This window comes from Argiope bruennichi, chromosome 5 (genome assembly GCF_947563725.1).
Source record: "Argiope bruennichi chromosome 5, qqArgBrue1.1, whole genome shotgun sequence".
Taxonomy (NCBI): Eukaryota; Metazoa; Arthropoda; class Arachnida; order Araneae; family Araneidae; genus Argiope; species Argiope bruennichi.
Genome location: NC_079155.1, coordinates 34,994,760 through 35,021,152, shown reverse-complemented (window position 1 = coordinate 35,021,152; position 26,393 = coordinate 34,994,760). Strand labels below are relative to the sequence as shown.

The 26,393-nt window shown below is 28.1% G+C and overlaps 1 protein-coding gene across 2 annotated transcripts in view; it reads left to right on the top strand.

The window, feature by feature from the left end:
• LOC129968683 (choline-phosphate cytidylyltransferase A-like) overlaps positions 1-26,393 on the top strand; it is a 63,419-nt gene that overhangs the window by 13,118 nt on the left and 23,908 nt on the right. The window contains exon 1 of one of the 2 annotated variants that reach the window (XM_056082824.1): positions 12,294-12,305. The exons of the other annotated variant lie outside the window; for it this stretch is intronic. The gene's annotated coding sequence lies outside the window, so the exon portion shown is untranslated. Of the gene's footprint in view, positions 1-12,293; positions 12,306-26,393 lie in introns of those variants that run through there. 2 annotated transcript variants of the gene reach the window in all.

The window sequence follows — 26,393 nt, the reverse complement described above, 5'->3', positions numbered from 1 at the left end:
TGTTATAATTGTTTTCAAACTCTTCATATGCATAAAAAGAAATGTGCAGATTAGCTTTATCGGAGGGATTTGAAAGAGTGAAAATGAATGTATCTTTTTAACACTAAAACTGATAACATTTTTAACCATCCTCTTTACGTTACTTGAGGCAAACAAGGTTAGATAATATCTTCTATCAACTGTTCTTCAATATAATGAACAAAAACTCGTAGTACCCGTTAAATTTATCAGATGAAGAACAATCCGTAGTAAAATCACGCTGCTCAGCTTGATTGATCGAAACCAATTTTGATAAAAAGTGATTGATGATGCGGCAGTTCTAAATTCCAGCTGATCCGAGTGTCACCACTGCAGTTGGACTCCGACTTTTGCTTCTTGTTCGCAGCATTTTGATGAATAGATCACTTAAACCAACGTTAGATTTTTTAAAAAATTAATAGTGTGAATGGATGAACGTTTTTATCACTTTTATGGAAAACAACTTTTTTCACGCGTGACAGGCATACACGTGGCACATTAGGCCACGTGACGTGTCGTCTATTTTAGTGCGCTTTTTAATGGAATCATTTAGCCTAATTAACAGTACAGTATCATACAATAGATTATAATTATCTGATATTGATTCTGAATTATTCAAAAAGCATTAATTGGGAAATGCACTTTGTATTGTTACATAAGTGTTTATCTTGCTGTTTGTTGCTCAAAAGGACGCAGAGGCGGATTTCCGACATTTGCCTAGGGCCGTTGGTTGAGAATGTAATTTTAAATTTTTTCTTTCTGATCAAATAATCAAATTTGAAAGAAATACAAATTCAATTAATTATAAAATAATAGGATAATACGAATACTTTATCAAATCTAATGGATTATGCTCTTATATATTTCATTCTATTTATTTTATTACTAGAATATTTATAAATAACAAACGTTTACTTCAGTTGTATTCTGTACAAACATGAACTCCAAACAATTTGGAATCATAACATACAAATAAAAAAAAAATCTTCGCAAAATTGATAAAATAAAAAAAGATTTATCTAAAGCAAAGCATCAACATGTTAAAAATATGTTGAAATAAGAAACTAAAATGCCTACTTTATTAAAAAAATAGTAATATCCAGGCAGCCATTAATATTAATGGAAAATTTAAGCCGATTAGTTCTTTGATTAGTCCCTATCTATATTTTGAGCTAGCAAAGTTTCATTTCTTAAAGTCCAAATACTAATAAAAATATCAGTTATTAAAAAATTTAGTAATTTTGACGAATTTTTTGTAAAAATTCCGAAAATATTATCTAAAAAAGGACTTAAAATACCATCTTGAAGTTTTAAAATTTGTTTTACAATTACAGCAATTTTATTTCCATGTAATCTTTTCCCTAATTAAAAATTTTTTACATCGTAATTTATACACAATTTGTCACGATATTTTTATTCTTCTGATAATTCAAACGATTTTTGAATTTCATCTAAAAATTCAATTGCATGCTTTTCTCATTGTTTATGTTATAACAGAAGGAAAAATTGCTTCCTTTGGATTCTCAGAATTTTTACTTCCTTTGTTATTTTGCAATTTGTGCCACTTTTCAATATCCAAAAGCAGTAGTTTACTTTTTTAATCCTACGTTTTAAAAATAATTTATTTTGTTATTTGTTTAAACAATTTACTTCATATTTCGGTGTTTTTAAATTCGATTGTTTGTATTTGGTGTATCATAAATCTTCGTATATTTTAGCTCGAACTCACTGAATAAAACTTCATTATATTTGATAAAATAAATTTCTTAACTGCATTTTTCTCAAAATCATTCTATTTAAAACGAATACTTGTTTTTAGTTTTGTATTCCAATTACGAATTCTAGTCTGGTTTTATTTCAAAATAGCTAATATTCAGAGGGGTTTTTTTTCTTATGGATAATTACAAGGAGATATTGTGATATCATTTTTATACTTCTGTAATGTATTTAATAACATTTTTTCGACTGTTTTTAAAAGCTTGGGATTAATATTTTGCATATTTTCATCTTTGATGAGGTTATAATCTTGAACTTCCACCAAATCAATGCTGAATATTATTACTCCCGCATGTTTTTGAATAAGTAAAAATTAAATTCGATTCACTGACTAATTCATCACAACTCTGAGGTCAAGGAATTTCCAAATGGTAAGTAGTTAATGCTTGGATATATCAATCTTATGTATATATATTTCGCAACTTTTTTTGTCAGTTAATTTTTTTATGTTAAATTTAATCATTTAGTTTTCATGTATTGTTAAAATGTCTTATTTTGAAAACAAACTTAGAAAAAGTTAAATCTTTTTCCCACAAATCTTTAATTTTTCAGTCTTATGAAACAAGAAAAGTGAAATTTTATATAAATTCATTCTATATCAATAGATTAACAACCAGGAAAACCCATATTCTTGGCGAACAAATTGATCGCCAAAGACTACTTCTAAATAAATATGCATTATTTTACTATTCTTTTAGGTAATTTTTTTTAAAAAGTTAATTTGGTTGAGCTCTAATGGCAGGCGTTTTGGTTCGAAATCCAATATCATCAAAGAATAACTGTAAATGTAGTCTTGGAGAACAGAAAACACTTTCCGAAACAGGCTTCATATTCATAACATTTATTTATAGAGATGCAAATTATTTTATAAAAACATACAAATTATTGTATGTTTACAAATTATTAAATACAAATTATTTTATAAAAACGATAAATATTTACAAATAAGTTGTTGATGAATTCCTTCCAAAAAATGAGCGCAATAAACCCCAAATATGTGAAGATTTCTCATTGTTTGAAATCATATTTATTCCTGATTTTTCTACAAAGGAAATTCTTGCATTTTTTGCTAAAATCGGCTTAACGAAATCGAAAGCTGTTCATTTAGTAAAAAATACTTTCTTAAAATAGATTGTGCTTATCTTTTAAAAGAAATTGCTTTTAAAATTGAAATAAGTTTTTTTTTTATGTCTGTTGCACTTTCTGTCTGAAATACCAGATTATGTAGCAAAAATAATCAAGATTTGTTGAAAGTCTTTTCATCGCAAACCTAAATCCCTTAATCACGATATAGTTTCCATAAAAGTTTGATTATGTAAGAATTGCGAAATACGTGTATATTCTTTTCTGTATACTTGCGAAAGTTATGGAAAATAATTCTGCTTTCATGGATGATCACAAAAATACAATGCATATTTTTAAATACATTTATAGATTTATTCTTGTATTCTTTCTTATTTTTTTTAATAATCAGAAAGTACGATTTGTATAAATCTTCTATTCAAGCTTAAAACGATATTTATTGGACATTAAAACTCAATATTTGAAACTTATCACAAGTTTACATTTTTACGTTTTTGACTGAAAACCGAAATCTCAGACTTTTCACTAATTCAAGAACGTAAACATTGTAAATTTGTGAGATGCTGCCAAACGACAATTGACAAATTTGACAAGATTTTACTTGTACATAAGAGTTTTTATTCATTTTTATTGGCAACGGCCAAATCGTTCATGGAAAAGAAGCTTTCTTCCTTCATTGTTTGGATCACTGAAAAAAAAATATTTCAACTCATTTGGAAAATAATTAATTAAAAATCAATTGAGAAAGGTATTTTGATCATTCTTATATTGAATTAGAAATAAATGCTCACATAAACAACCTTGAGAAATTTGGAAAAGATAATAGAATTGCAAAGTTAAATACAGAAATTTTAATTTCAAATGTTAAGAGTTTTCGGAAAAAAAATGCTAATTTTTAAAAATTTCTTAAAATTCAGTACATTAAATCAAGCCCCCCCCCTCAAAATTTTTTTTTTAATTACGGTTGTTTTCCTTTTTTGATGGTTTAAAGATTTTTTCTTCTAAAATCTATAGAAACCTTATTACTGGTGAATAAGTGTGAAAAATCATTCAAGGAACACAAATCATTAAATATTTTTTTCATATCAAATTTTTGAATTTTGTGTTTCTAAGTGAATTGAATCATATTACGACTATCTGTATGCCATATTTCATGCCTGTAACTTCGATGGATTTGTTTCGCATCGCAGACACACAAACAGACAGATACAAATACAAAACATACTTTTTTTTTTTATCTGTATAGATAATTCGACCTCATTTTTCATTTTTTTAAAGTAAACATTTTTGTTAAATTATTAAATTAACACGATAATTAAATATTTTAAAGTTACATAGTTTCTTCAATTCTGTTTAGTAAAAGTTAATAAGCAAAGTAAAGTTCAAATTTTTTAAATATAATTTCCTTTTTTCTTTCCAACTCTTATTAACTTATTAATGCCTTGTTACCATGTAACAACACAATTTAATGGTTTTGCATCTTAACCTTTAGTGTAGAAATTAGTTTGTAACATATTTTTTACTATTTTTAAAATTTTATTTTAAAACGACACATGAAGGGAGGCTGAGAATAAAGATATCGCATTTAAACTAAGCAATTCTTAGAATTCAGTAATTACCAATAAGAATTTTTTCAAAGTTCTAAAATATAACCATGCTAAAATAAACTTTTTCTTCGAAACAGAAACTTATAAACTGATATCAGTAATTGATAGAATTCATACTTTGCATGAGTATCAGGTTGTTGTTGTTTTTTTAAAATATACTGAACACACAAACAAACATGTATGTTCAGTACTTATAATGCTGAATAGTTTTTGTTCCATAGTTTTGTAATAAACAATATTCTCATATATACTTGTAGAGTTTGCAAGATCCGCACGCGTATCTTGACTTTCTGGTAATATCTTTAAATTGCCCACAGCCATTTTATTAAAAAAAAAAAAACTGTTGACAGCTACAGTCATTAAAGTGTCTAGACAGTAATTTTAAGTGCATTGACAGCCACAATCATAAAAGCACCAAGGACAGAAAAGGATTAAACTAAGACAGCACTTTTATGGTTGCAGCTGTCGGCGTTCAAAAATTAAGGAGAAAGAATTTATCTGGCATCTTATACATAAATTGGGATTCATTCTGTTAAGCAAATGCATGGTAGTAAATTTTAATTATTTCGTTAATCATTCTAGCATCAAATAAATAATATCTTAGCAACCATTGTTATGCAAACAAATATGACATAAAAAGATTAGGAACTTTCCTGATAGATAGAAAAAAAAGAAGAGGGCTGTAAATTGAAATCAAAAGAAAATCAATTACATAAAAGCTCTTGCGGCATTTTCGAGTGACGACACATTATTGCTTCAAAGCTCTCTCTGTCCACACAATTACCAGCTGGAAGGTAAAATAATAAACCAAGAATGCGATAAAATTTTATATCAAATACGGATGTGTATTATCATCGTTTGGCAATCCATCGTCAACTTTTTCCCAAATCACACCCTTTTTATCTATACTTCTTTATTGATTTCATCGTCTTCGTGGCAAAGAATGACGTAAGATTCGTGCTTAAGATCAAGCCGTTAAAAAGATATTATTTTCATAAAATGAATGATCCTTTCATTAAAAATAGACTATAGTTAATGTATTCAAGAAATAGAATTACATCATTATTCCAATTTTTTAAAAAAAATATTCTTTTACAATTTTATTTCTTTATTTTGTAAGCGAAGATATTTTTTTTGTTGTTGCTGCTGAAGAATCTTCTATGGATATCGGTAAAATATAAAGTATTTTCACTTATTTTCTTCACAAAATTATTCTAAGTGTAATAAATTAGTGAATAAAAAAAGTATGTCTTATTGAAAACTTTAGAAGAGTGATTTCCTGCTAATTAAAATAGCTGGTGTACTATTGCATTAAAAAAAGTTTCAAAACTCATTTTATTGAGGAAGAATAAGAACAGGACCTGTTTACTGGGTGTTTCTTTCGATGTAAAAATTCATCATATTTCTATATTATTGCTATTGTTTATAAAAGAGGTTAATGCGAATTAGAAACTTCCTTTTTGCCATTATCTTCATTGCCATCATCACTGCACTTTTTCGGAACTTGAGAATCGTTACCCCTTAAACAAATCTTTTAATAGAGGTAAAAGTCCCATGAGACGATATCAAGGTAATAAATTAGTTACGGGAGCCTCAGAATGTGATGTATTGTCAGATATTTGACACTAAAAGAGATTTATAAGCCAGCGCCTAGTTGTGATGGAGTTTGTCCATGGCCTATACTACAATGGTATATTTTGATTGCCTCTAGCGACTTACGCGCATGTGTTGTATATATATTTGATATAGATGAAACCAGATCTAACTCGATAGATACATGATATTCATCGCCTATTTTCTGTGGCACTAAATAATTAATCAATTTATATTTGAATCATATTTAAGAAGATCAGGAACTTTTTGAAAGCAATAATATGAAAATTGCCTGGTATCAAGGGTCTAGTTCCATCTTATGTCTTTCGTTTGCATTCGAAATCAAGTTTACTAGTTAAAAACAGGAGTATAAAATAGCGTTCAAACTAGGCTAACTATTGCACACAATAAAAGAGCACGCCTATCTCACATAGATCACATGACCTCAATAGGACAATGGAAAATAATTTTCTTACCGGGGCAACTATTTGACGTTGCCCCATTTTAGTCACGTGATCTTCCTGAGGTAGGCGTGGCTTTCTACTACGTGTAGTAGCTGGCCGTGTGTGAATACTACTTTAGGTCAATTAACTGCCAAATTTTGGTAAGTTAAAGTTATTAGAAAAAAACTTATATTAATTTTCTATTTAATTATAATAAATATAAAAAATTTAATACTAATAAGAAAAGGGCTAAGAGTTTAAAAGATTTAATTTAATTAGTGAAAAGAAAACGGATTCCGAAATTGCAATAGATGCCTAAGAGTTTCAAAAGGATAATAAAAATTTCAAGCACGTGCAATTCTTTGTTCCAATGCAGTTTATATCGTTTCCAAATAGAATACATTGCGTTGTTCTAAATATTATCTTTGGTCGTTTTTCTCTATCAATACTCATTTTTTAAATAAAGATTCCATTCTATTTTTATTACAATTAGCATTGAAACGATCGTTATCAGTTTCTCGAAAAGCGTTTCATTCAATTAAAAAAATAAAGAAATTCTTTCTTTTTTATTAGTGATTAAAAATTATATATAATCGTTTTCTTCTTCAGAAATAAGCACGACATTGTATTATAGACCGGCATTTTATCCCTAAATTGCGACAAGTGTGATGCGATTCCCTGCTGAAAAAATCCTTTAAAAGTTCTTACATACCAATTCGTTGAATTTAGAGCTACCAAATTTTGCAGCAACCTCAGTTACTTCTTAAATAGTAGATGTTCTCTGAAAAAAAGAAGTTTCTGAAATTTTTATTAGATTTTTAATCAAAAATTTGTAAAAAATGTGATGTTTATCTGTAATAACTATGGAGCATATTGTTGCTCGAAAACCTTATTAGCAACATTTTAAGATTCAAAAAGTTTATCTTTGATAACAAATGTATTTCCATACCATTTTTTCTTTAATTTTAATAAATTTTTAAATATATTGTAAGTATAACTTATAAAACTACTTTTTATTATTTTAATTACTGATACATGTTGCTACAGTATTTAGATGCATTTGTTGTGTGCGCGTGTTGTAATTGCTGCATAATAAATAATAAATTTTAAAAATTAAATAAAAATAAACGAATTAAGCCTGTAATATTATCATGCCACAATGTTTCGAATTGAAGATTAGAATCCTTAAGTTTTTAGATTTAAGTTGGGGTTTTTTTAAGAGAAGGCTTTGATATTCCACTTTTTTATGCTGTCAGTAACTATTCGTTGATAAATTCAGTCTTCAAGAAATTTAAAATAATAAAGAAAGTAGCCTTTTCCATGTTCCTTTAAATTTTTCTAACATAACTGTTTATGGTAGAAATATTCTGGTTATTATGGTTTGAAGAAAGGAAATAGAGGCTTTGTTTTTAAGAAGAATTTTGTTTCTTTAAAATTTTGTTCTTTTTCAAAGAAAAAGCTAAATGCGAAAAAACAAAATATTTCAAGAGTATAAAATCAAAAATTTATCAAAAAACAGTAGAATTGATTGTAAAAGAAATAAAAAAATAAAGCAAGGGAAGGTCAAAATTCTTTTAGAAGCCAAATAAAGATTTCTAAGGCCAAGCTCTTTGGAAAAAAAGAAGACAAATTTCCTGACTTTCCACATTATGGCAATCTTGTTAAAACTAAAAAGTATGGTAACTAAAATAATTAAAGGACATTCTCCTAAATTCGTTTCTGTCTTTCATACCAAAAACATCTGTTAAGTTTAAATTTCTTTTTTTTTTTTTTTTCTTTTTTTTTTTTTCAAACCTCAAACAGCTGTTAATTGTTTTTGAAATCAGTATCAGTCAAGGAAATAGAGCGATACGACATATTTTTTATGCGTTTCTTTTCGAAACTGAAAAAGCAGATGTTAATTATTTTTCAGACGACTACAATCCAGTACAGAGACTTATACATTTTTTCTGGACATGTTTATTTTTAACTAATTTTTTAAATCTATCACTACCTCTAAAAGAAAAATGCAATAAAATTATATTTTATATTGATTGGTTTAGACTTTTTATAAGTACAATGTATATTATACTTAATGTATAATATAATAAATGTTGAATTTGAATTCAAAGTATCGTTTGTAGTTGTTGACTGAAAGTTGATAGTAAATAATTTATATATATCATTATATTTTGCCGTTTTAGGAACCTGTATCTAGTACTTTAGAATGGGTAATTCGCAGTGATTAATAAGGCTTTCTTTTTTTTTTTCCTTCGAATTTCTTTATTAGAAATGTTTTGCTTTCGGTTATTCTCTTTTTATTTAAACCGTGCTGTTTTCTTTTCATTTGAAACAAATGCTATGGTTATCTATACATTACTTAATAAAAAATTAACACTTTCCCCACATCTTCCATCTCACATCTATTTTGGTTATATCAAAGTTGACTGGCGCATGCGCAAAAGCGTCGAGAATTCCTGTATATAAAAATAAATTGTACAGAAGAATTTTTTTGACAATTTCAGAATAATAGAAATCGGGGAATTAAACGAGAAATTTACGTCTATGAAATAAATAAAAAAAAAATGTAATGGATTTGTGAAGAGGGTTCAGAATGAGTGTTCGATAATTCTGCTCATGACAAGAATGTGATCGAATATGCATTAGAAAAGGAGAAGTATAACAAAGAGAAGGAGGGGATATAAATATAGAGACGATTTGTAGATCAAGAGATTACATTAAAGGAATAAACGGCGAATTGCAAACTTCCATAACGTTTATAGACCGATACACTTCTACATCTTACTATGAATTAAAGTTATAGCGAATATGTATTTATTTTTGCTTTACATTTCTTCCTAAACAACTGGACCATATTCAACTAAACTTAGCCCACTTAATATTTAAAACAAGAAGATATACATTATTAACATTTCTTAATTTACGGATATCAATTTCTCATTTTTCAACATTGTCTCTAACTACAGATTTTAGTTTGAGAAAAGAATGGCTATATTACCTTCAGGAATCTTATATCAAGAGAGTATGAATTGATTCTATCAATTAGGGTTCATATAAAATAAATACAAAAATAATTGTCGATAGTTTATTAAATCAAAAAATAATCATGCTAACAACGCATATGGCTAATTTTTTTTATCTCGAATTAAATGCGCATACCATTTATTTGAATTCTATTTCCATATATCACTTGAAATGTATGATATTTTCCTCGGTCGTTTGAGATAAACACTCTTCAGATAAAAGATTTTAGATACAAAGTTTCAAATTGTTCCAAGAAAAACACGACTTTAAATCTAAAAATGGATTTTGCTTTCACGTGATCGATAACATTCCCTGAATAACTCTACCTACTGACACACAAATCTCGACAATTGTTTCTTCGTAACAAAGATATTACCCACAATACACCACTATCAATTGCTGCCATGAATCATTCCAATGCTTATGCTGCTAGGTCAAGTGCACGTCGCAGTCAGATAGGGTTATCCCTATCTGTAAAAAAGCTCAAAACATTTTTTTCAAGCATTAGGCTTATCTCCACAACCAAAATTTTTGATGAAATGGTAAAGTAGATAACTATTTCACCTATTATCTAGTAAACAGGATGTCAATGAAATATTTTAAACCGGTTTGTCGAAACCACGGATTCAGGCTGAGATATCTTCAGCTCCAGCTTTCACCAGCGACTACCCGAAATCATGTCGTTTCCTTTTTATTTCCTCCTTGCTTATATACCATTAAAATGAAGTCAACGGCAAAATATGAACACTAATTTACTTTCTCGTATATGTAATACACAGGGAGAAAGCATCGCAATCATAAAAAAAATTCGATCTCAAAATTTCAACGAATCTCCACTCTTCATATAATTCGACAAACAAATTTTAGTAATTAAGTCCGTCTGTGGCTTTGTCTATCTGTGAAAACGATAACTGAAAAATGCATTGAATTGAAGAAGTTTGGTTTGTGTGGGTTATTGGCACACGAACCATATTTGGCCACACTGCGCCAATCCAATGGTAAAAGTATAAAATATATTAAAAAATGCCCATTTATTTAATTAACACAGATATATAAAGAAAAAAATTCAAAAAGAAAAGGATGTGAAAATGATTGTAACATTTTAAAATTTAAAACTATGATTTATGAGAATTTGAAACAATGATGAAATGTACAAGTACTAGAAAAAGGAATGTTCAAGGCAAACAGAATAATTAAAAAGTCTATATATAAGTAAAAACGCTAATAGCTCTTAAGAATTTAAAAATATTTGGGCGGTATATTTCACCCACCAAGTCCTGTAATGTTGAATACAAGGTAAAAAAACGAGCACGGTATGAATTAAAGATAGGACATTCAATTAAGATATGCCTAACAGTAAAATTGATTTGACAGCTGTTGCGCATAGGTAAATTTTCCTCAAATATGAGATGTTTGTGGGTAAAGCGCGTATGTCCTATACGGAGACAAGTCAATTTAACATCCATCTCACGTATAGGATTAACAGGCCAAGGAACAATGTCCACTTTAATAAAATGTAATTTATTTTCAATCTACAGATCCCATGATTTTTCCCAGATAGAAGAGAAATGATGAGCAATGGACCTTTTAACATCATTAAAGGGAAGGCACATGCTCAAAGAAGTCGATGCAGATTTTGCAGCCAAGTCTGCCTTCTCATTTCCCAAGATGCCGACATGATTCGGAACCCGACAGAAAAATGAATTGAAGAGAAGAAACATTTTTGGTTGCCCTCACGACAAATTTGTAGATTTTTAACAAATTTTAGACGTTCATATTAGGAAAGTATACTATAATTCGAAAAAAACTACATAATTCGAAACTACTATAATTAAAACTACTGTAATTCAAAGCAATGAATACTATAATTCGAAATAAACATAAAGCTATAAGGCGAAATTTACATACAGATGTACCTGAAATTGACCTGAATGACTTTATAAGAAATTTACATACAGATGTACCTGAAATTGACCTGAATGACTTTATAAGAAGAGTAGAATATTCGGACCATCGACACTTTCAAATTTCTACTAGAATAGCTGCCATTTTTTCCCTCAAAATTATACCAGAACCGGATTAAGACCGATTGGAACATGTAGACTATGCAAGTTTTAAGCACAGCCTAAGCACCGCCCTTTCTTCCATATTAATTTCTAAAATTATACGTTTTTCACACATTTTAATATAATTTTTGTATAAGCCGTTTTAAGTATTACTTTGCTACTTATGACTAAATGTAAAGATAAGATATTTCATTGTGTTTCCTCTTCCATAGAGCTGACTGCAATATTTCTCGTGAAAAGAATTCTAATTTAAATTTAAAAATAGTGTGTTCTTTTTAAACAAAAATTACAAGTTTATAAACGAAATTACAAATTTTTAATATGATCTACAGAATCTAATACAAATTTCGTAATTGACTTATAAGTCAATCTACCATTATAGTCTATACATTATAAAACAAATTTATCTACATTAATCAAGAAGCAAATTTAATCAGCGGGACAGATCTCTCCAAGACTTTCTCGAATACTCTCTATTAAAAATGTTATCCTAGTCTCCTCCTAGCATGACTTTGGCGAACAATGGTTATGAAATATTAACCTTTGGCGGGAATTCAGCATTTTTACTAAATCTATAGTGCGATTCTTGGCGAGTGATTTGGCGATTAATCCCTAGCATGCGTTAATAGTGTCCGAAAATTGAATTTGTGTTTTAGGCATGTCTTTCTTAAACATTTGCCACAAAACTGCGCTTATAGTCACAAAATCCCATTCCTAATTTGATATATTCAAGCCTTTGAGTTTTTGAATGATCGCGTTTACATGTTTCTGAAAGTTCAGAACGACAAATAGTCAATCCATTGTTGGTTTGGGTTTAAAATTTGGCAGATGTCTACATTGGATGTTAAATCTGTGTACCGAATATTATTGATGTAGCTCTTTTGTTTTTGTAATTATCATGTTAACTTATATTCGAACAACCGGACAGACGAACTTCCTTTAAAAAGATTTTACTTAAAATTTTCTTATATTTTTTTTAATTTGGTGTAAAGACCGTATATCAAATTTTATTTTTCTAGCTCAAAGCATTTTTGAGTTATCTTTGTCACAGACAGACATTTTCCAAAAAATATGTTTTTCGAACTCAGGGTGTTCTAAAATGTGATGTAATTTCTAACGCTTTTCTCATGAAAGATATGTGTGTTATAAAATATATATCACCAGTTACCGAACCAATAACTTGAAACTGACTCTAAAATGTTACGTTCTAATGTAATTACTATTAAGCGAGTTAAATTGCTCTGACCTTTCCTTCGAGCTAAATTCCACAAATGAAATATCAATGCATCCTGGCTTTAGACTAAATTTACAATAAAGTGCGTTATTCAAATTCATTTTTCTCAAACTATGTAAATCAAAATAGAAAAAAAAAATCGTTATCCCAGGCTTTCCGTGAAGTCAAATCCGCATACAGTCAAAACTTACAAGCTGTTGCCAAATACCGATTAATAAATTCGGGAAAGATTTTGCGTCCATATAAGTGTTTTTTAAAACAAATTTTCTTGAATCCTGGTTTCCTAATTTGGCAAAATGCCAAATCAATGAAGAAGCAAAACTTAAGCAGGGGAAGATTTTGTTCTTCACTGTCTGGATCAATGAAAAAAATAATTTACCTGGAGAACAAGTAATTAAGAATCAATCAATAAAGGTATTTTGATCTTCTTACTTTAAATTAGCGAGAATTATTCAAATAATCACCTAGAAAAATATGAAAAAGTTAATGGAAATAGAATATCGGATGTAGCAATTTTAGTTCCAATTTTGAAATTGCTTTGGGAAACGTGACTAATTTTTAAAGATTTCTTATAATTCAATGAAATATATCAGAGATCCAAAATAATATTTTAAAATGAATTATTGCTCTGTTTGTAGATGTAATGATTTTTTTCCCTGTGATCATTAGAAGCCATAACATAAGGAAATGCTTGCGGAAAATCTTTCAAAGCAACACTATTAAATAAAAATAAAAAATTCTATACTGAATTTTAAAATTCTGGCTTTGAGATGTATTGAGGTCACGATTACGGTTACCCGCATACGAAATTTCAAGGCTTAAATGAGATAGATTTATCTGGGCACCGTTGACACATAAACACTTCCTTTTATAATTAAAGATGTTAATTTTTATTTTAAAATTGAATTATTGTTTACTATGTAGTAAATAACGCTATTTAAAAAAAAAACTTTAAAATTATATTTTTAAATATTTTGCACTAAAAAAATCAATTTTTAACACTAATGACTTTTTTATTAGAACATCTATTATGTACTTTGTGACTACACATTGTTTGTGTCACTCTTTGAAAGACTAGTAGACGATACTTTAATGTGCTTAAATTTTGATTGCAGAGTCGAGTCCTAGTTTTTTAAAGAATTAATTTTGTTTGTATTTTTACATGGCTTATTTTATTGCAACACAAAGGAACTTAATGCATAACATTTCTATGAAAATTATAAAAAGATTTTGGAATACACGTGGCGATTTTTAGAAATTTAATTATACCTTTACGAAGTAAAATAATTGCTAATAATAATACTAACTGAATAAAAATAATAATACCCCTTCAATAAAACGTAATTAATCTTGTTTAACATATAAATATTCTTTCTTTTTTTAAAAAAATGAGCATAAATTAAATTTTAACAAACCTGTTGCGATGCCAAAAACAGAATTTATTGAATAAAAAAAAGAGAATACCACTATTTTTAAGATTTTTTTTTTTTCTTGACAACCTTGCCCAACTGAATCATTTCTTCTTATTTTATAATTTAAATATCCACTTCCGTATGTTTAATTTCCGGAATGTAAACTGGGTTTGCATCGTAATTATTAAAATAATTTCAAGTTTGCAGCTTAATTAGTTTATTATTAGCATTCTTTGTGGTTTCACTTCCTTGTCTGTTGCTTGTTCTTTTATCCTTGGACCGAAATGTTGTATTTTTCTACATAAATCTGCCTACACATGGATTTTGTCATGAATGACTGAAAGCATGATTAAAAATATTGACAGAGGGTAGAAAAAATTCTTTTTCCGAGATTTGATTCTGTTTGCAAGGCAAAAAAGTGCCACTAAAAGCCAGTAATTACCTGATTTTTTTAAAGGGAAAGTTGGTGGACAAGACCAACCTTTGAAATACTCGAGATGACTTGAATTGTGAGTTTGTAAGGGTTGACAAAAATAGACACACGAAACACATATCTTCTAAAAAACAACTCTAATAGACAAAAACACTTCAAATATATGGCATTAGTCATTCCTAAGTCTTTGGATAGCAATAAAAGTTTTTTTTATTTGCATCAGGTCTAGATACATGAAAAATAGAAGCACAGCGAAGATAAGATGTAGAAACATACATCTATATATGTGTGTGTGTGTAATGATATTTTAAAATCTAATTAATTTCCAAATTTTTATCTTAATTTAATCCATATTAACTTCATTCTAAATTCTCCTATTTCCATACCCATTCCCACTTTTTATTTAATTAATTCTACACATGCTCTAGAAAGTTAATGATCTCATCATTTTCTCACGCTCCGAATGAAGGGATAAAAATCTCTAATGCGTACAACATTCTTTTAAAGATACCGAAGATTCCCTTTCCTAAATCGACATGTGTCAAAGGAATCCCTATCCAAATCTCATAGTAAAATCACTGAAGGGAAAAATTTCGATTTCTTTTGATCTTGTGTAGCGATGTAGACTGAGGTCTCTTACCCTTTTTTATTTGTAAAAATTATGCCTTCCGGGATGAAATCGAATTAAAAGTCCAAAAGTTCCATCTTTTCGGTCAAGCACTGTTAAAATATGTTTACACACACACACACAGACAGACACGTTACAGTTCAAGAACTAAATGGCGTAATGTGGGGTTACAATTATTTTAATAAGAGATTTAGATGTAATGACGATAATGGGCGATATTACATGCAATGTCATTATACGAATAAAGTGAGCTGTTTAATATTCTTAAGAATAATTTAATAGCTATTAATACAATAACTTTAAAAAGTAATGGCAAATTGCATTTCTCAGTAATAATTTCAATTTATCCACATTCTAAAATTAATTATTTTTCAACAACTCGAAATCAAGCTTCATTTTAGTTTTTGGGCTCTTATTTTTCCACTCTGTGGTAACTAGGGATTGCAATACCGGACCAAAATTTCAATACCGGTATTCGGTATATTTTAGATCTTAATACCGGGATACCGGTTTTAATACCGGTATTAGAAATTTTTGAAAAAGAAAGAAAAGACAGGTGTTTCTTTGTTTTATTTGCCAGTTTTATTAGAAAGGGTAAATATCACACAAAATAATTTGCAATTTATAAATTATAACAGTATATAAAGAATCACAAAAAAGTAAAGAAACATCTTATTTATTTAAATCACAAAAAAAATGCAAATATCACTATTCAGTCTGTGATACTGATACAAATTTTTGAAATGTGATCTTAGAAAACATAATTCATCAATTGTACTGTCATTAAGCCTGAAAAGTAATTTTGTGCAAAAATTACTAGCTGTCGAAAACGCTCTTTCGTCATCTACGATAGTTAGTGGTATTGTTAGCAATACGCGATATACTTTTTCCAAATATTTGCCTCTAAATCCCTCATCTTCAAATAAATCGATTTCTCGTCGGATGGTTTTGGATATAACTGATTTCTGTATTGTATTTTGGTTCGTTGACATTTTCTTATTTATCGCTAATTCTAATTTTTATTATCAAGAGACAATTCCTTTTCATTAGTGTCATGATGACACTATCGACATTAGTCATAATCTTCGATAAATGAACCGAATTCTTTTGAATGTAGATAGGTTTGTGAGTAAAAAATTTTAAGAAAATTTGCTATAAACTTAATCAGACTTGAATTGGTTATTTTCTTTTCTTCTTTTTCATTTTCATTTTTAAAATCATTATAATTATGTAAATACCGTAAGACATTTTCTATTTCGGTATGCCTTTCTTCTGTGCGATTTTTCAATGTAATATATAATCTTCAGATAGTGATGTGTGCTGTTCTAGTGTGATGTGTGCTGTTAGGAGTAAACGGTTCCAACGTGTTTTAAAATCTAACATTAACATATATTCTGTTTTATTTTCAGTTAGTATGTATTTTAGTAATATGTCATCTTTTATAGGGGAACGTTTAAATATCTTAACAATTTTACGAACTTTATAAATTATAGGAAGCAATTCTTGATGGGTTAATATTTCATCCTCATTAGCAATATCGTCTTCAACAATTACATTGTCATTATCTTCATTTTCAATATCACTCTCACTCTTACTCTCTTCAATGTCGGAATCCGAAGTTTCTATATCCACAGTATTTGGATTCTTCCGTTCTTTATTTTTTTGGTATAATAGATCCATTACTCCTAATTGAATTCCATGTATATAGCACAACTGCTGATTTGCACCAATCCACTTTCCGACTTTTTTCATAACTGTTGCTCCATCAGTCATTATGGATACAATTTCTTCTTTCAGTGAAAATTCATGTTTCGCTAATTTAGATTTAAGCAATTAATTAAGCCATTAATTAGTTAATTAATTTCGCCCGTTAGGGAGACATAAAAACAAAAACGTATACTATTTTGCTATGTTGGCGATCTCTGAACATATAGTGGAGACAATTTTAAAAATTTCTAGTAAATACCGAAAAACCGGTATTTAAACTTGTGAACACCGGTATTGCAAAATTGTACAAATGGCTCACAATACCGGTATTCGGTATCCCGGTATACCGGTATTGCAATCTCTAGTGGTAACACGCCGAAATCAAAATGCTGTTGCAGTTAAAATCCCGTCTGAAGATATACAAGTTCTGAATGCTTTCTCAATGGTCTCGTTTCCTGCTTCCAGCCATTCCATTTAGACTGCGATGCTGCTTTTTCATAATTATAAGAAAGAAATCTTAATAATGGCTGAGAATTGAACGCTTTCCGTAATCATGACGGAATAAAATATATCATTTTAAATAACTCCACGCCTTCTCGCTCTTTTAAAAAAATAATCATTTTTTACATTTATATACATATAGGGAACAATTAATCCAGTCTATATTAAATAAGATCAAATTTTCAAATCCAGAAGTCCCTTTCAGAAAGCTCATAAGCCAACAACTTGAAACACGTTGAGATAAAGCTACAAATTTATACAATTATTACTAATATTATTTTATAACTTAACAAATCTAACAAATTTTACAACAGCTGCATAATATGCTTTTGCCTGTTCTGTAATTAAAGTAATGAGATTTTCAGAACTTCATCATTATAAACTTCTGATATTAGAGAGATTGTAAGAAATGAAGGAGCAAATAATCAAAGCTTAAAACCTCGTCAATTTACAATATTATTGAATATTACGTAACAATTTGGAATTAATTACAATTTTGAACTACCTTGATTTATTACTAGAAAGTCAACAACATTCTGTGTATAGAAAAGTTAGAAAAAAGAATATTTTAGGATTTTTTTTTTAATTGAGCAGATTTAATTTTTTTTAAAAAACGGTAAACGGAAATTACTTAGATATTTTTTTTAAAAAACGAAACAATCTGGGATAATTTATTTAAAACTGGAAAAAAGTACACGATTGTTTCCAACTGGGGAAAATATAACAGTATCTAGAATGTCCGGTAACTTCAAATTTCCTGACGCTACCTTTCAATTTAAAATATGCATTCATTATGCTAAGTTATTTTTGAAGTCAAACGTCATTTTCAGCAATAAATATATAAAATATATTGTCTTATAATATATTTACATTAAATAAACCATTACATAATTTCTCAGTTTTTCGATTATCTTAATTTTATATTCTTTTTTTTTTCCATTGTCTTAATTTCGTATATTTCACGCTTGCAGGGATGAAATTTTGTAATCGATTTTTCATTCATTTTTTTCATATATTAGTATTGAAAAATTTATATAGCTATTGGTACCAGATGACAATAGAACGTATTAATAATTTTCGAAGTTTTAATTGTCAATTAATATTTTAATTTATCTAAAAATTTATTTTAAAAAATTGTCCCACCAAGAAATTTAATTTTAATCTGAGGAATACAAACTTTAAAATTCTTTATAAATTCTAACTGTGAATAATGGTATATAATAAAAATTATAAAAGCAAAATTAATAAAAATAAAAAGTTTTTAAACACGTGTATTAGTGCGGCAAATTTAGTGGTATTAAAAGAATTAGAAATATCATAAGAAACAAGGACTAAAAAAATAAATATATGTAATTTGAAGAAAGAAAAATATTTAAGGAAATTCTGGAGGTCAAAACAAAAATGGTGAAGGCGATAGGCACATAAAATAATTAGAGAAGGCTTATAGGTCACAATGAATATCTTAAGAAAAAAAAATCTTAAATTAGCATCATATAAAAGTTGGAAATATTTTATTTATAATTAAAATTTTAAATTAATTAGAATATTTCCGTCTGTAACTTAATGTGTCTGTGTACCTCTATCTGCGCTTTTGCAATTTTTATTTTGACTTCCAGATTTTTAATTAAAAAATAATAAATTTTCTTTTATAATATATCAGCCGCAGAAGAAATAATTTTGGAAATATCGTTTGAAATTTGAAATAGCTATCTTATTTAATTAGGAATGACAGAAAGAGTTATATTTATTTTCTTGTCGACAATGAATACATTCTTTGAAATTGAATGATATATAAAGAAGAAGTATAAATAATATTTATTCTATTCTTTTTAACTTTAGATATAATAATTGTATTATGCCTATAATCTTCTAGTAATATGTTGTCAAAGTTTTATCGCAATCAGATGAACTGTATGGAAGTCCATAAAATACGAACAAACATTCATTTTTATATATTAGATACATGAAACAGTTTTTTTTAAAGACTATTTAAAAATATTTATTATTCTTGAAAACTTTCTTCTCTTTACAAAGAACAATCTGACCATCAAAATGAATAATACAATTCATCTTCCGATTATGAAGTAACTGTTGTAAATGCTTTTTCATGTATGTGTATTTCGAAACCAAGGGATTCGAATGCATGAATGTTTAATCATATTAAACACCTGCTTTCGATATCGTGAAAAGAGTTTATCCTTTTGTCAGACATGATATCTAAAAATTCGCACGCAGGTGTTGTTCCTTTGATTAAACTTATTGCACCCAGCCTGAATAAATTTACAAGTTTTCAGTCACTATGGTTTTTGTCTTTTCATACCTTTTAAGTCCTGAGATAGATGAAGTATTTCTTTATAAATACATTTCATGAAAAATGTTGGTATTTTAATGTTATTAAATTATTGCTTATTTGTCTTTATTTTTCGATATCATCAGAATAATTTCCATAATTTTCTTCTCCTTTTTTTTCTGTGGTGGAATTAGGCAGTTTTCAGTCCTGTACAATACACATTATAATAATTTGGACAATTTAATTCCTCACTTTAATATATTTTTAACTTAATAAACATGTTAATGATTTATTTCTAGCTATTTTTTTTTTATTTTAGCTCCTTCCTGAAAGTGTACAGTTTATTATTCATTATGAATCATGATTACGCATATTTGTATTTTCAATTTAGTTTCTTATTTTAATATATTTTTAACTAGGGTTTGACGGCTTTCAAACCCAGTTTTAAAAAAACGGTTTTTTAAAGTAAATTTGTCTCATTCGAAAACCGGTTTTTAAATTAAGAAAACCGGTTTTAAGAATTCTATTATTATGTAAAAATTAATTTTGAACTTATTTGCTATTCATTTTATGCAACGGGCAGCACATTTTTTCAACGTTGCAAGTTGTAAAATAAACGTCAAAAATATTTATTCAATAACTTTAATTTCATATTTAGATAAAGATGAGTAAGTCGGAAGTTTGGGATAGTTTCAAAAAGTTCGGGATAGACAAGGCAATCTGAAATCATTGTAATAAAATGTTGAGCTGCAAAGGAGCAATCTACATAATCATTTGAAAGCAGTTCATAAAATAACTGTCGGAAATAATATAATTTAGTTTCTTGAAGACCCTGAAGAAAAACTTACAAATCCAAAGACACTAAAAGCTGAATTTTCATTATTTGAACAAACGAATGAAAGAACAAAAAACTTAGATTTGTAATTTGATGCCAAACTCAGTAACTAGTGAACGAGTATTTTCAATTTCAGGCAATATTGTTTCCAAAATAAGAACGAGACTTAGCCACCGTTCAGTGGATATTTTATGTTTTTTGAAGTCCTATTTTCTTAGGAGAAATTAAAATTAGTGAAAATAATATAAATATTATTTGAAATTTTTGTTTGAGTTTTCATTATTTTGTGTAAGTAATATGTATATGTAATCTTGTTTTTCATATTTTGACTTTGATATTGATTTCGTTTTTTGTTATTTTATATAAATTAAAATAAAATTTAAAAAAATAGAATAGGGAATAAAAAAAAAATAGAATAGAATAGAATAAAAAAAAATAGAATAGAAAAATAGAATATTTTTTTTTTGGACAAAAATTCAAAAACCGGCTAAAACCGGTTTTTTTTGGAAATATTGAATTTGAAAACCGGTTTTTCAAAAAGTCGGTTTTTGTATAAACCCTATTTTTAACCTAACAAACATGTTAATGATTTATTTTTAACTATTTTTTTATTTTAGTTCTTTTATGAAAATGTATATCTTATTATTTATAATTATGAATCATGATTTCGCAGCACGCACGTTTGTACTTTCAGTTCTCAGATACAGAAATATTTCATGTTTCTGCGCATGTGCCAGAATCCCAGAAATGCGTTTATCTTACTGCACATGATTCCTTTGAGGATCCAAATCGTCCAAAAGTACTAATCTCGGAATCCTGGAAAGAACAATATATAATGTTATTCAAGCAGAATTTTGGTGTTTATAAATGCAGTAAGAATTAGCGAGAGTGGTCTCTCCCAAACTTTCTCGCACACTCTCTAATAAACTTGTCATGTCAAAGAACTAACTCCTTACATGGCATTATTATATTCTCGCATTCAATAGTTACGAAATATTAATCTTTGACGTGAATTTTGCATTTTTACAAGTTCAGTTTTGTGTCACATTTTTGTTTCAGTTGGTTGTGAAAAAAGTTTCTAAATTCGGTTTTTGAATACTATTAACCGCATGCCAGATAATCACCAAATAACTCGCCAAAGGTGATACGATAGATTACATAAAAGTGCTAAATTTACGTCAAAAGTTGATATTTCGTAACTATTGTATGTCAATGCCATGTAAGGAGCTCTTTGACATGACAAGTTTATTAAAGAGTATGCGAGAAAGTTTTGGGAAGATAACAGCTGGTTTAAACTGTACAGCAAGTCAGGAAAAAATTGATTCTGAATGAATAGAAATACATGTGCAAAATTCTGCTTCTTTTCCAAAAGTAAAATATTGCGGAAAATTGTTTTTCAAGATTAGCATTTTCATTTGAAAAATATTGAATTATAAACAATGATTTTGACGACAAATTATTTTCTAATTCATTCTCTGTTCCGAAATAAAGATTAATTTACTTTAAATTATTTGTTTAAATAGCTTTAACCTGAAACATCTAATAAATAATAAAATAATATTTATCTTTAACTATCTGCAAATGTTCAAATTCCAAACTATTCCAACCAAAACGAATTAGGTGACCAATGGAGATGAATAACATGAAATACAGGTTTGCTGAAATTCAAATTCATCAATTCAAGAGTTGTAGAGGGAGTTCTATGACTTTAAATGATATAAAATTTGAACTAAAGGTATTTCAGATGATGCAGTCTCTGTTTATTAAATAAAAAACTAATACAAAATTTCGAAAAAATATTTTTTTTAAATATATACAATAAAAAATAATGCAGTATTGTGCATAAACGAGTCACATTATTTGAGAGATAAAAAAGATGAGAAGCTCTGAAGAAGCTCTAAAAAAGGCTTAATTTTTTGAAGAGATATATTCTACAGGGATTCATATATATTTCATTACTGGAAAGTGCCATTATGATTTGCTGCCAACCTTTGAAATCCCAGTATTTCAATAAGGACATATATTTATACAAAAGAATGCATTTTTCCGCGTAACTCGAGCTGTTTGATACTTTTTACATCAAACTTTCGCAAATAAACGAACAATCAGTTGTTTATTTCGTCAAAGCTTAGCCTCCTTCCTCACTCACCTGATCCCCCACCATACGATTCCTTAAATAACCAGGTTTATCAGATTTGATAAAAACTCTATGCATCCTTTTTTTATTTACTTTCTTTCCCCAGAATTTTTATGTTATTACTAGCCGCCTTTGGCGACCAGCTGGTTCGCCACTCTTAATGCTCTTTAAAATTTTAATAATTAAATATTTTATGTTAATAGCTTCGTCATCAAAATATTTTAAAGCTTCAAATTTTGATATTCATATAATTCACTCATAATATTATACAGGTCTTCAGCCATACGTAATATGTATCCCTCTAATTTTCTGTTATCTCCCGTAGAATTTATGCTTTAAATTAAAATGAAATGATTAATCTGCAATTAATATAAGAACATTTTTTACTGAAACGAAGCATTTTTTTTAAATATGAGTACTGAAAACAGAGTCGCTGAGTATTTAAACCTTATGGACACTAAAGAATATCTTTCTTAATTTATGCAATAGCTCAAGCAATTTTCAACAAAATTTTCTCAGATTCATCATGAACAAATCGATTAATTAACAGTCTTTAGTTTTAAATGCATCAAACACTAAGAAAATAAACAGAATCGTTTGAAATAATCGGCCGAAAATATATTAAGCCTAACCTCGTTAGCATGGGGGAAAAACCTGAAGCCTTACTCATTTGACGGTGGGGAAATGAAAAGAATTTTTTGCTAAGAAAGTTAGTTTTTAATTAATAATTAAAATTCTAATTAAAAATTCAAAAAAGGGACCCCGGGTGCACATTCTTGACCTCCAAGGTATGCATGTGCCAAATTTGGTAGATGTAGGTCGAACGGTCTAGCCTGTAGAGCGCCAACACACACACACACTGGGCTTTATTATAAACTAGCCGCCTTTGGCGACCAGCCGGTTCGCGAATCTTAATGTTCGTTTAAATTTTAATAATTAAATAGGTTGAACCGGAGTTTAATCCCCTTCTTTGCCAAGTTGCGATAACGCGCCAAAGCTGGCAATATTTATTAAGCACTATAATTGAACATCTGCTCAAGGCCGTTGTTGGTGATTTTTAAAAATTGCGCAAGCAGGGGGTTAAACTCCGGTCGTACCATTAAACATTTTACGCAATTCCAACTTTAATAGATTCTTCAGCAAAATATTATAAAACTTCAAATTTTGATAGTCATATAATTCACTCATAATATTATAAAGGCCTTCAGTTATAAGGCCTTTATAATATTATGAGTGAATTATATGACTATCAAAATTTGAAGTTTTAATAATTATATCGTAGAATTTATGCTTTAAATTAATGTGTAAATGATTAATCTGCAATTAATATAATAATATTTTTTACTGAAACAAAGCATTTTTTTAATAATATGATTACTGATAATAGAGTCACTGAGCGTTTAAACTTTATGGGCACTAAAGAATATCTTTCTTAATTTATGTAATATCTCTAGAATTTGTCAACAAAATTTTCTCAGATTCATCATGAACAGATCGATTCATTAACAATGTTTAATTTTAAATGCATCAAACACTAAGAAAATAAAATGAATCGTTTAAAATAATCGGTCGAAAACAGGTTTAAAAAAACTACTTAAAAAACGATGTACTTAAAACTATAAGCATATACAAAAAAATATATAACTAACATAAATACAATTTAATTACAAAAGCATGCAACTAACCTAAAAATAATTTAAATCATTGAAAACAGGTTAAAAAAAACTACATGGAAACAATCAGAACACAAGACGCATGCGTGAATTTTCTTCGCCAGTTACGCTAACGCAAATGCGTGAATTTTTCTACGCCAGTTGGGGTAACACTATGCAGATTAGACATTTTTAATTTCCTTTATTCTCTGTTATTTTAATTCAAAAGTACTTCAGAATGAATCTGAAACATGGATTAATTAACAATGTTTCATTTTAAATGCATAAAACATTAAGAAAATAAACAGAATCGTTTGAAATAATCCGCCGAAAAATGTTAACCCTAGCCTCATTACTGTTGGGGAAAAAAAACTGAAGCCTTACTGATTTGGCGGTGGGGAAAATGGAAGATTTTTTTGGCGGGAAAGTTAGTTTTTAATTAATAATTAAAATTCTAATTAAAAATTCAAAAAAATGGACCCCAGGTGCACATTCCCGACCTCTAAGTTATACATGTACCAAATTTGGTAGCTGTATGTCAAATGACCTGGCCTGTAGAGAGCCAACACACACACACACACACATTGAGCTTTATTATAAGTATAGATATAGATATAGATATAGATATAGATATAGATATAGATATAGATATAGATATAGATATAGATATAGATTATTATTCATTTACTTTCAAACTTATTATCTAAAATATTTGTGATTTTAATTTCGTATCATTTACATTAAGAGTGATTTCCTTCATGTTCTCCGATTTGGTGAATTATCTTATATATACAGGATATTATTTCTTAAGAAATATGCGTTTTTATTAATATCAAAATAATCTATCTGTCGTACAGAATCTTTCAACATATAACCAGAAAACCTGCACTTTCAAACGATATGGGCACGAGTTTATCTTTATTACTATACATACGAAATTAAGTGCTTCAAGTTACTCAGCTGTTATTATAAGGAGACTGAAAATAAAATTTGATCCTCTTTGAAGGACCCATTTTTCCTGATGCTATCATCCACATTAAAATTAATAATGGTTTTGTCGTGATTTAGGGATGAAATTGGATGCTGATTTTTAAAAGCCATGAGGTGGAATGCTGTTATAAATTTTATGTGGTTTAGATGGCCACTCTTTTCTCTTTAGTTTATGTATAAAAAATTCAGTAGCACAGAAGGATTTATTTTACGGAAGTGAAAAGAAGATTTCCAAAGGTATGCAGACATTTCTTTATTTTCATATTTTATTCGATGCTAGATGATAATTCAGCATTGCTCGAGATTTAAATACTTTCATTTATAAAATAATAAATTTAAAATCTTATTTTGCATAAAAATTATAATGCTTGAATTTCTTTTATTACGTGAAACACTTAGAAAACAATTAATATCACTTGATCCAGAAGAATTTTTTAAATCGTCAATGACTAATTTTTTTTTCTATAAATTATTAACATTTGTTATGGAAATACTTCAAATTTTGTTCGCAAATAAGAAAAAAAAATTTTAATTTAAAAAAATTAAATCAATAACTGTTCTAGAAACGAATAGTTAACTGGCTGCTTGCAAACTTGTTTTTCTTTTAGTGTTCTTTCAGAATTCTATAAAAATTCTTTTAAAAAACGCTGTATATATATGAAATTTAGGCAGAGTAGATGAAGTTTTAACTGTTATTAGGCAAAGAAAAACTTATAAATTATTTTAAAATTGTCTACTTCATGTATTCAGTTATTTACTTAAAAAAATTAATAAGAAATTGAAAAAGTGCACGGAAACGAAATTAATCGTTAAAAATGTACAGTCTTGAATTTTATGAAAATATAAAAATACTTCACATGGGATCATTTGTTCTGAAGTTATTGCTGACAAACCGCAAAATATCATTTCTAATTAATTGAATATTTAATTTTGATCTTTAGAAAGTTGACATGATTTTATCTTT